This window comes from Salmo trutta, chromosome 27 (assembly GCF_901001165.1).
Source record: "Salmo trutta chromosome 27, fSalTru1.1, whole genome shotgun sequence".
In the NCBI taxonomy this organism is placed as follows: Eukaryota; Metazoa; Chordata; class Actinopteri; order Salmoniformes; family Salmonidae; genus Salmo; species Salmo trutta.
The window spans coordinates 15,346,505-15,356,679 of record NC_042983.1 but is presented as its reverse complement, the minus strand read 5'-3'; the positions used below and the strand labels follow the sequence as shown (position 1 = coordinate 15,356,679).

Genomic DNA, 10,175 nt, shown 5'->3' with positions numbered 1-10,175 from the left:
TACGGGCACGGCTGACCACCCCCCTCCTCCTTCCCGGCACTCATTCTTCTGGCATTTCTTCTTCAGATAGTGTTTCAGTTTGTCCAATGGCACATGTTCAAAGTGGATGGCCCTTGATCATGTCCTGATTTCACTCACCTGAGCCACCACTATCCTTTACGGTTCATTATGTCTTGTCCTTTTTCCGACCAGTACACCAGCAGCATGAGAAGTTTGGACGGGATCTCTCTCCATGCTCACTCTACGTGGACACATGCCGCACTCCTGAGATAAAAGGCAGTTGATAGCTTCGACTGGACGCTGTGCACAGGTTGCTGGCTCGGACCCAGGAAGGACAGGGCCATAGTGAACGCCATTGTAGTCATTACTTCAGCCGGTTAGAGGGGGTGAGGCTCACACTGTTCTCGGACGAATTATCCCTTCCGTGCATCTAGACACCATCTGTGGTCACCTTCGCCATAACCTCGAAAGAGGACAGACCAGAACAACCGTTTAGTTTAGGGCATTTCTGATTCAGGAAATCCAGGCAAACGATTCACTGTATGACAAATTATTACTTCTACCAATATTCTCAATACAAAGAGAATAACAAGACACATTTGAAACAATTTTTGCAAATTGGCTTACACTCACTCCCCTATCACATTGGCGACCTCACAGCAGAGTTACAGGTTCAGGGAGTTGATGGCTAATTCTTAGGGAGAAATCCCAACCATACAACAGACCCAATCTGGTGAGATTTGTATTGAAGCAAGACAAAAAAAAAACAGCAATACACTTCTTCATATAAAAAGGTTACCTGCTTTGGTCCACATGGCATAGTCTCAGCACTTTCTAGTAACAATCCACAAACCCAACAATCTGATACATTCTGTAGAACAGAGACATTACTAGCTATTTGTAAGGAAGTATTTGACCTGGGGAAAACTTCAATTCATTTGGAGTAACTGTCAACCCTTACCAACATACATTTTTCCCTTTTACAGGTAGGCATGTGAAGAAAATCTATTTGCATATTTACCAAAGGTCCCCATGGGACTGGTAATTCCCTCTTTAGACACATGACTCACATCGTGATTCATGCTACCTAAAAAAAAACACTGCCGGTTAAATAAAAAGTAAACAAATCAGAATAACAAATTCAATTAGAATTACAGCCCTTGATAACTCCATAAGGAAATAATTGTATCCCATAAGGTAATTCAATGAATAGTAAAATAGACTAGAGACAGGTTTCCCTCATTCAGGGGCAGCGCTCCCTCGCTCTCCTTATTGTGGTCCAAATCACACATAGGACTATTGATAAATTATAAACTTCTACCAGTGTTTACATATTACATATAAATATCTCACCCAATGTTGCTAGCCTTTCTAGTGAGGGTGATCAGGCCTTACCAGAAAGTCAGAACAGAGGTTAGAGGTCATTCAACCCAATTAAGTGAGTGTTCTTTCCCTTTTCTTTCCCTGTACCTCAGACTCATTATTTAAATACATTTTGTGTGCCAGATTTACATTGGGTTTTTCAGTACATTTCTTTATCAAGAGAATGTACATGTGTGTAACCAAAACTTGGACAATAGATACTTCAGAAAATTTGTGTCCCCTTGAAGTTGCAACCTTTCTAACCTGTGAAAAACCCATTAAAACCAAAATAAAAAGACCCCACACAATTAATCAAACACAGTATTAACACCACTAACAAATATTCATAACAGTTGGGTTTTGTGTGGGTGCTGGCATTTGTGGTAAAAACAAACAAAATGGCCAGGCCTCACTTAATTTGGGAGATCCCTTAATAGCCGGAACCGGGTACCTTTATACTGTATAGTACACAGTCTCAATAACTGCTCTACTAAGGCACCTGCCTCAGGAAGTCTTTCAAAGGGAGAGATTCAGAATCATTAGTAAACTTAGTCAGTCCTAAAAATTCTTAATATTAATCGAGCTTACTTACTTTGCGCAGGAAGTCTTAATAAAACCATGCTTATACAGAATCATACTTCAGACACATCAGATGATACACTGTCTCGTTAAGAGGAATAGGCCCTTCTAAAGTAAACAATCTCAGAGTCCCTTTCTTGTAATCTTATCATTTTGACCTGTTGCATTGGCATATGTTCTGTACTGACTGTCCCTGTGACATCAACTAGCCAAAATATGAAACCTGTTGTTTAACAAATCTGCTAGGTCCTTCAAAAAGTTGGTGTTGGCTTATCAGCTCAATATTTGGAACTAAAAACATTTACTTGGATCTACTTCAATTGTCGACACAGTTCCACATAATGGAAACAGATTATTATTTTAGATGACATTACCTTCTTACTTAAATCACTGGTGTTACCTAAACTATAGAATTGAGTAATAATAATTGGAAATTGTCAAAAATGTCTCATTCAATTATTCATACCTCTGTCCCAAATGTTCCACTATGTCCCTTACAGCCTGTTTGAGTTCAGTGAGTACCACTCACTTTCACTGGCGGCTTATCTATTTGTCCACAGGAAGCGTATCTCTAACACAAACAACACATGTCAGCCTCTAATATAATCAGTCCCAAGGCTCAATCCCTCTGTTCGTCATGTGACCTTGTATTGAAACATTTACTTCTTCAAATGACTAAGATATTGCATTATTAGAGTGCTATCTGAAAGCCACTAATATTACCATTCACTTTTTCTAGAAGAAAAAAAACATTATCACTACTGCTAATACACACAGATTACTCTCTTACAATGTTCTGCTTTTACCCCTATTGTAAGCTTTAAAAACAAAACAAAACAAACATGATCACTTTCTCCTTATTGGAAGGCATTGTTTTAATTTTACTCTACCTTAACAATGTTAATCTATATATCTTACCAATTTCTGTTGGACATTCACTTTCTGCTTCACACTTATTAAATGTCTATTATTATAAGATTAACATGTAATGCGATGAATATAAAATATATTGGCCAATTCAGAAGGGAAGAGAGAAACTTCCTGGGATCAACATGTATTATAACTGGGCTGGCACTGTCTATCAGTCCCCTGTAGATCACTGTCTATCAGTCCCCTGTAGATCACTGTCTATCAGTCCCCTGTAGATCACTGTCTATCAGTCCACTGTAGATCACTGTCTATCAGTCCACTGTAGATCACTGTCTATCAGTCCACTGTAGATCACTGTCTATCAGTCCCCTGTAGATCACTGTCTATCAGTCCCCTGTAGATCACTGTCTATCAGTCCCCTGTAGATCACTGTCTATCAGTCCCCTGTAGATCACTGTCTATCAGTCCCCTGTAGATCACTGTCTATCAGTCCCCTGTAGATCACTGTCTATCAGTCCACTGTAGATCACTGTCTATCAGTCCCCTGTAGATCACTGTCTATCAGTCCCCTGTAGATCACTGTCTATCAGTCCCCTGTAGATCACTGTCTATCAGTCCACTGTAGATCACTGTCTATCAGTCCCCTGTAGATCACTGTCTATCAGTCCCCTGTAGATCACTGTCTATCAGTCCCCTGTAGATCACTGTCTATCAGTCCACTGTAGATCACTGTCTATCAGTCCCCTGTAGATCACTGTCTATCAGTCCACTGTAGATCACTGTCTATCAGTCCCCTGTAGATCACTGTCTATCAGTCCCCTGTAGATCACTGTCTATCAGTCCCCTGTAGATCACTGTCTATCAGTCCACTGCAGATCACTGTCTATCAGTCCCCTGTAGATCACTGTCTATCAGTCCCCTGTAGATCACTGTCTATCAGTCCCCTGTAGATCACTGTCTATCAGTCCCCTGTAGATCACTGTCTATCAGTCCCCTGTAGATCACTGTCTATCAGTCCATTGTAGATCACTGTCTATCAGTCCACTGTAGATCACTGTCTATCAGTCCACTGTAGATCACTGTCTATCAGTCCCCTGTAGATCACTGTCTATCAGTCCCCTGTAGATCACTGTCTATCAGTCCCCTGTAGATCACTGTCCATCAGTCCCCTGTAGATCACTGTCTATCAGTCCCCTGTAGATCACTGTCTATCAGTCCCCTGTAGATCACTGTCTATCAGTCCCCTGTAGATCACTGTCTATCAGTCCCCTGTAGATCACTGTCCATCAGTCCCCTGTAGATCACTGTCTATCAGTCCACTGTAGATCACTGTCCATCAGTCCCCTGTAGATCACTGTCTATCAGTCCCCTGTAGATCACTGTCTATCAGTCCCCTGTAGATCACTGTCTATCAGTCCACTGTAGATCACTGTCTATCAGTCCCCTGTAGATCACTGTCTATCAGTCCACTGTAGATCACTGTCTATCAGTCCCCTGTAGATCACTGTCTATCAGTCCCCTGTAGATCACTGTCTATCAGTCCCCTGTAGATCACTGTCTATCAGTCCCCTGTAGATCACTGTCTATCAGTCCCCTGTAGATCACTGTCTATCAGTCCACTGTAGATCACTGTCTATCAGTCCACTGTAGATCACTGTCTATCAGTCCACTGTAGATCACTGTCTATCAGTCCACTGTAGATCACTGTCTATCAGTCCACTGTAGATCACTGTCTATCAGTCCACTGTAGATCACTGTCTATCAGTCCACTGTAGATCACTGTCTATCAGTCCACTGTAGATCACTGTCTATCAGTCCACTGTAGATCACTGTCTATCAGTCCACTGTAGATCACTGTCTATCAGTCCACTGTAGATCACTGTCTATCAGTCCCCTGTAGATCACTGTCTATCAGTCCACTGTAGATCACTGTCTATCAGTCCACTGTAGATCACTGTCTATCAGTCCACTGTAGATCACTGTCTATCAGTCCACTGTAGATCACTGTCTATCAGTCCACTGTAGATCACTGTCTATCAGTCCACTGTAGATCACTGTCTATCAGTCCACTGTAGATGGAGTGCTCTGTCAATAACTAGTCTGGCACCTGAGATAGGATAGACTGGGAAACAGAGCCAGTTTCCAACTCCGTCTAGGGGGGTGGTTCAATTTTGCCTATGAAATTGGTTTAGAACTTCATCATTTGGGATATCAACGAAACCTCCATCGAGAGCATAATACATTGTAGCCTTAATTCTTGTTAAGTCTCTACATGTTAAACATTCATTGGTTCCATTTAACAGGGCATGGGTTTTGTTTCAAAATGTATGGAGTGGAGGAATTCTCATAAGCGTTTGTAGTTTTATTGGTTAGGGGTTAGTCAAGTCCCGTAACTTTACCAAAAGTGGATATGCGCCAATCTTTGTCGGATACTTTTTCCCCAGACCCTTTCGACAGTCATACAATGATTTAACCTTATCTTTATCAAATAACCCACCAAGGGACCACTCTGAACACTCAGAATACTTTTTACACCACTACGTGTGGATGTGCAAGTTACTTCATTAAATCTCTTGTAACCCATTATATCTCCTTTACACTAGTGTTCTATTTATACAGCATATTCGGGAATAGTACTCTCTCCTTTTATATCTTCACATACATAATTCCTCTTTAACTGTCACAACTTCTCCCGAAGTCGGTCCCTCTCCTTGTTCGGGCGGCGTTCGGCGGTCGCCGTCACCGGCTTTCCATTTGTTTTGTCCGTGTCTTACACACCTGGTTAAAATTCCCCAATTACTTGTTCATTATTTAACCCTCTGTTCCCCCATGTTTGTTTGTGAGTGATTGTTTATCTGTTCATGCATGCGCATGTTAGGCTGGTTACACTGGGTTATGTTAAACCCTTATTTGTATTTCGTGTTAGTTTGTTCCGTGTGCTTTTGGGTCGCCAAATAAAAGGCTCCGTTTTGCTACCAACTATCTGCTCTCCTGCGCCTGACTTCCTACAGCCCTTCACGCATACCATTACAATAACGTTATAAATCAACTTAGGTATTTACATACACATCACCCCATGTGCATCCTATGCACCATATGAATCTTCAACGGTTCTCTAGCCTCCCAGAAACTATGGTACAGTGGTCCCAGACCACATAGAAACTGCCGTCGCCGTGCCAATTCCCCTGGAGAATCGGCAATCCATGGGATAGGGGGCATCGTCTGAGGAGCCTGGTAGGGCCTGCAGCCCTGGGGCCAAAAGCACCATCCCCTGCCGACCCTCCTACACACACACAGAAAAATAAATTCTAATGAGTATCTGGTGTTTCCTACTGAGACCCACACAGTACTTCGCGAGCTTATGAACCCTAACCTGTAGGATGTGTCTCTTCCGTATGAAGTGGAGGATCTTCTTCCTCGGTCCCAGAGGGATTCCCAGCTCTGTCAGGTCAGTCTCGTCACACAGAGCCTGAGGGAAGATAGAGAAGAGATGAAGACACACACAGTCTCACCAGTGAGTCAAGGTCTAGGTCCACGCTCTGTAGTGTAGCCAGATGCTCCTGGAGGCCCATTCTGCACAGAGCCTGCTCCAATGCATCACAGGTCAGAGGGAAGTGGTCACGGTTACACCCCTACAGGACAGACAAGGAAGGGGGGTTATCATATTATAGAACATAAATATAATGGGATAGTCACTACATAAATACACTGTGATGTTTATAGCATTAACAAAGTGGCATCTAGACATGAATTGTACTGTACAGCAGGATGTCTATCAATAGAGGCCTACAGTTCCCCCTCATATAGACAATAGAGGCTAGGATGAGTAACATTATCTATGTAAGTGTAGCACACTTAATGAATCCACTGTGAGTTTATAGTATATGGAGTTTAGCTTGAGGTGTGTCAGTCAGGTATGTAATACTACAGACACAGAGTCTGTCACTGTAAAGACCTGGTTACCTCATCTCTGTCTGCCTCTCCTGATCTGGTCTTCTGATTGGTCAGCAGGTCAACCAGGATCAGCAAACCTGTAGGTGAATCTGAGGTTGTTCAATAAAAGGTCAGCGATAAAGATAAGCTAATCCTGTTTAAAGATGTAGGATTCCATCAGCTGCCATGTTTCCTAGACAGTTGCATTCTTTATTGAATTGTAATTAGAATGGTTGTCAAATAAGTCATATTTTGTGGAGTGTCTGTATCTGTGTATTATATGTGTGTTACCCATGAGGCGTCCAACCACAGACACTGCTCCAGTAAACTCTGGGCGTCTGTGTTTGAACAGCAAGTGGAGTCATTCACTACACAGACACAAACACACACACTCCTGAAGTAATTCACTAAAGACAGGCAGTTAACTTCTATGGGCTACGTGGGATGCTAGCGTCCCACCTGCGGGACACAGCCAGTGAAATATTAGGGCGGCAAATTCAACTTTTTCAAACATACAACTATTTTACACCATTTTAAAGATACACTTCTCCTTGATGTAACCACATTGTCAGATTTCAAAAAGGCTTTACAGCAAAAGCAAAACATTAGATTATGTTAGGAGAGTACATAGACAAAAATAATCACACAGCCATTTTCTAAGCAAGGACATGTGTCAATAAAACCCAAACCACAGCTAAATGAAGCACTTACCTTTGACAATCTTCATCAGATGGCACTCCTAGGACATTATGTTACACAATACATGTATGTTTTGTTCGATAAAGTTCATATTTATATCCAAAAACAGCATTTTACATTGATGCGTGATGTTCAGAAAATGTATTCCCACCAAAACGTCCAGTGAATGTGCACATCAATTTACAAAAATACTCATCATAAACGTTGACAAAATATATAACAATTATGTAAAGAATTGTAGATAGACTACTACTGGATGCAACCGCTGTGTCAGATTTTAAAATAGCTTTACGGAGAAAGCACATTTTTCAATATTCTGAGTACATAGCTCGCCATCACAGCAAGCTATACAGACTCCCGCCAAGTTCGAGATCACCTAAACTCAGAATTAGTATTATAAATATTCTCTTACCTTTGCTGATCTTCGTCAGAATGCACTCCCAGGACTGCTACTTCCACAAGAAATATTGTTTTGTTCAAAATAATCCATATTTATGTCCAAATACCTCCATTTTGTTTGTGCGTACAGATCACTTATCCAAAGGCATAACGCACGAGCGCAGTACCAGAGACGAAAAGTCAAAATTTTCCATTACCGTACTTAGAAGCATGTCAAACGCTGTTTGAAATCAATCTTTATGGTATTTTTAACGTAAAATTGCGATAATATTCCAACCGGACAATAGCATATTCATTCAAGAAGAAAAAGAAGGAACGGCGCGCTCACGGGATCGCACATATCCAATCCCTTTGTCCACAGGCAGTCCACTCATTGACTGAGCTCCTATTATCTGCCCAGTGACAGGAGAATGCTGAAAGAACTTTCTGAAGGCTGTTGACAGCCAATGGAAGCCTTAGGAAGTGCAACGTGACCCCACAGAATCTGTAGTTTTGATAGAGAATCAAAAGAAGAACTACAATTCTCAGACTTTCCACTTTCTGGTTGGATTTTTCTCAGGTTTTTGCCTGCCATATGAGTTCTGTTATACTCACAGACACCATTCAAACAGTTTTAGAAACGTCAGAGTGTTTTCTATCCAAATCTACTAATAATATGCATATTCTAGTAGTAATCAGTTTAATTTGGGTACGTTTTTTCATCCGGCCGTGAAAATACTGCCCCCTACACCCCAACAGGTTAACAAACACACACACACACACACAGTTAACAGATACATCCACTCCTGAAGTCATTCACTACACAGACACTCACCACACTGTATGATAGATCTGAAGCGGATGTCACAGGCGAGGCTGATGCCATGATCCATGAATACCAGGTGATCTATCACCTGAAAAACACACACAGACAGGCCTTCAGTTGAGCAGGACGCATGTCTCTCACACACACAGACAGGCCTTCAGTAGAGCAGGACGCATGTCTCTCACACACACAGACAGGCCTTCAGTTGAGCAGGACGCATGTCTCTCACACACACAGACAGGCCTTCAGTTGAGCAGGACGCATGTCTCTCACACACACAGACAGGCCTTCAGTAGAGCAGGACGCATGTTTCTCACACACACAGACAGGCCTTCAGTAGAGCAGGACGCATGTCTCTCACACACACAGACAGGCCTTCAGTTGAGCAGGACGCATGTCTCTCACACACACAGACAGGCCTTCAGTTGAGCAGGACGCATGTCTCTCACACACACAGACAGGCCTTCAGTAGAGCAGGACGCATGTCTCTCACACACACAGACAGGCCTTCAGTAGAGCAGGACGCATGTTTCTCACACACACAGACAGGCCTTCAGTTGAGCAGGACGCATGTCTCTCACACACACAGACAGGCCTTCAGTAGAGCAGGACGCATGTCTCTCACACACACAGACAGGCCTTCAGTAGAGCAGGACGCATGTTTCTCACACACACAGACAGGCCTTCAGTAGAGCAGGACGCATGTCTCTCACACACACAGACAGGCCTTCAGTAGAGCAGGACGCATGTCTCTCACACACACAGACAGGCCTTCAGTAGAGCAGGACGCATGTCTCTCACACACACAGACAGGCCTTCAGTAGAGCAGGACGCATGTCTCTCACACACACAGACAGGCTTTCAGTAGAGCAGGACGCATGTCTCTCACACACACATACAGGCCTTCAGTAGAGCAGGACGCATGTTTCTCACACACACAGACAGACCTTCAGTAGAGCAGGACGCATGTCTCTCACACACACAGACAGGCCTTCAGTAGAGCAGGACGCATGTCTCTCACACACACACAGACAGTTAGAGGACTATAAACTAGCACACACACCTAAAAGGAGTTTAGTAGGGCAACTAGAGGTAATCCATTATACTAAACGGCTTGGAGATTGACCAGAGGGCAAACCGTAAATCTCTCTCTTTCACACACCACACACACACACACACACACACACACACACACAGGTATCTCTGCTGTGATGTTGTTGACGCCACTCTTGACAGTGCGTGGGCGTGTCTGCTCCGAGGGGGATGAGGCCCATTCCTCCCGCAACGCAATTGGCTGGTACTGCATGATCAGCTGACCATGAAAGGGAGGTTAGGGGTGAAGAGAGAAAAATAGAGAGTAAATACAGAGGGAGGGAGAGGGTGCAGACATGACAATTAGGGAAGGGGGGGTCGCTACAGTTACATATTGCAATATAATCTTTGGCCGATATTATATAGATATTTGACTACAAGTATCGATTTGTAGCTTGTTCTCCATCTTCTTTTTAAATAGTGAGCCAACATATTT

The 10,175-nt window shown here is 42.9% G+C and overlaps 1 long non-coding RNA gene across 1 annotated transcript; it reads right to left on the bottom strand.

Annotated features, from left to right (window-relative positions):
* Nucleotides 1-395: 395 nt before the first annotated feature.
* Nucleotides 396-2,481, bottom strand: LOC115164408 (uncharacterized). Its single transcript, XR_003869913.1, has 3 exons — nucleotides 2,408-2,481; nucleotides 1,022-1,087; nucleotides 396-463 (listed from the first exon to the last, which is right to left on the bottom strand). It is a non-coding gene; the product is annotated as an uncharacterized LOC115164408 (long non-coding RNA).
* Nucleotides 2,482-10,175: the final 7,694 nt, after the last annotated feature.